This window comes from Carlito syrichta, unplaced genomic scaffold (assembly GCF_000164805.1).
Source record: "Carlito syrichta isolate Samal-C Ts95f unplaced genomic scaffold, Tarsius_syrichta-2.0.1 Scaffold62039, whole genome shotgun sequence".
Taxonomy (NCBI): domain Eukaryota; kingdom Metazoa; phylum Chordata; class Mammalia; order Primates; family Tarsiidae; genus Carlito; species Carlito syrichta.
In genome coordinates this window covers 287,675-289,961 of record NW_007006135.1, presented here as the reverse complement: position 1 = coordinate 289,961, position 2,287 = coordinate 287,675, and positions in this window count along the sequence as shown.

The following is a 2,287-nucleotide window of genomic DNA, read 5'->3' as shown; positions in this document are numbered from 1 at the left end:
CCGACTGGGCAGCGAGACCTCATCTCTTCAATAAAAATCAAAAAACTAGCCGGGCGTGGTAGCGCGCGCCTGTAGTTCCAGCTACTTGGAAGGCTGAGGAGGAAGGACCGCTGGAGCCCAGCAGGTCGAGGCTGCGGTGGCCGGGAGCGGCCACGGCACTCCAGTCTGGGCGACAGAGTGAGACTTCAACTCAAAAAAAAAAAAAAGATTCTCTTAGAAGAGGAGAGGTCAATATCAATGTAATTCCAGAGGAGAAACAGCCAAGTGCAGGGTTATTTTCCTTATTAACAGAAATGTTTCCAGTTTAGCAAGTGAATTTTGAGTTATGCTACTTGATGAACGTTTCTTTCTTGTAAATATTAAATTAAAACAATATATTGCTAGACCAAGTAAAACATGACCCAGCATTGCAATGCTGAAAATTGGGTTATACTTCTCAGATTGTTAGGTTTCTGCCATCTTGAAGATATATTTTATTTAAGAATATAGGGGATTCGACCATAAGTGTTTTAACATGCCTTCTTTCTTAGCTGTCCTAAATTTCCAAAAATATCATGTTGAATTAAGGAGAATTTCCTCTTAGTATACTATTTCTTCTTTAACATTTCTCAACCCTTCCTCTGCTCACTTGTGCATGGATGTGCGTGTGATGCTCACGTGCGTACACACACACACACACACACACACACACACACACACACACACACATTTATGCTTAACCTAAGTAGGACGTTTATTTTAGGACATTGGAAGCCTGAAATCCTTACATTATATTTTAGTCAAGGTCTGAGTCTGAAAATACAGATCACCTAAAAATAGCGCTGTAGTAAATAGAGCTTAGTTGGGATAAACAGAGCACCTTAGTAGATAGTACATTTTGGTGTTTCAAACATTTATTTCTATTATCTGAGAAGTGTAAGTATTTATGTGATCTGTAATGTTTTCTAGCTGTAAAAAATTTCTAATTTCATCTCTCTTGATACATAGTGAGCTCTTGTACGACTGTACATAGGGAGCTGCCTGGTGGTGGGAGAGGGGGAAGAGATGAGGTAGGTTGAGGTACAAATGGAACATTCAGCGCTGAAGCTTTTGCTTTAATTGGTGATGTTGAAAGTAACTTGAAACCACCCCTTAGTCCTCCGGGGAGTTCTCAGGTGACTGTGTGGGTGTATTGTGATTGCCTTTTATTTTATTGACTCACTAAATTCTTAGATTACTCGCTATCATTCGATATTGACAAACCATAAAATTCTTATGGAACCCACTCAGTAGTGACTTATAAAGAATTATCTTGTTAATAAACTCAGCATCATTTGGAATTCAAGTTTAATTAAAATGGAAAAGTAAATGATTATGTAAAGATTTTTCCTCATTTACACTTACATCCTTTTATTGCCTCTTTGCCTTTTCTCTAAATTCAAAGATAGGGTGTATTTTAAACTCATTTTGCAAGGTGAATTTTTACAGAATCTGTTGTAATACTTGTTCTGTTATTAGCTTTTGATTTAAAGTGTGTGTGTTTTTTTTTAATTTATTAGAAAAGGAGTTGAGGTAGAGAGTCTGAGGGAGGTAAAAATGAAAAATCTATGTTATCCAGGGATTTTAGTTTTGGGGATGCTGTTTAAAGATAATGATTGTTTATGGACTCTTTAAAGATGTTTTTTCATAAGAGTTGCCAGGTAACAGATTAGTTATCTGAGAGTGGTTTGAAAGGCCTTTTGAAATTGCCTGGGTGACAATACTACCTTATGGTACTTATAAATCTCCTTTGAAGTTGGCTTTTCATATTAGAAAACCAGAAAATGTTTTTCTTTTATTAAACAGAAAACAATACGTGGACCTGAGGTTTAGTAAAATGCTGCAGAAGAAATACACTGGTTATTTTGTGATTGCCTTCAATTAAAAATAAAAAAAATCTTTCCGCCTTTGTGGGTTACAGGATTTTTCTGAATTAAGATTCTTAGTAGAATGTGTATGCTGCTCTTGTAAATTATATGTAGCTACCAAGTGTAGACTGTTATGCCTCAGCATTTGAAGGCCTTTTTTCTTTTTTCTCTCAGATACTCTGGTAAAGCCCGCTTCCCCCAAGCTTGGTTGTTGAGAAAATTTTGGATTGAAATGAATGTTGTAGGGCATGTGACATTCCTGCACAACCTTTGTTATACACAGTCACACTAAAAGAACAGGGTAAATGGAACGGCTGTCAGGGGTCAAGGCTAGAAACTCGCAGAAGCAGATATTCAGTTTGGGTAAGCAGGAGTTTATGGGAGTCCTCTTCAGCCCAAGC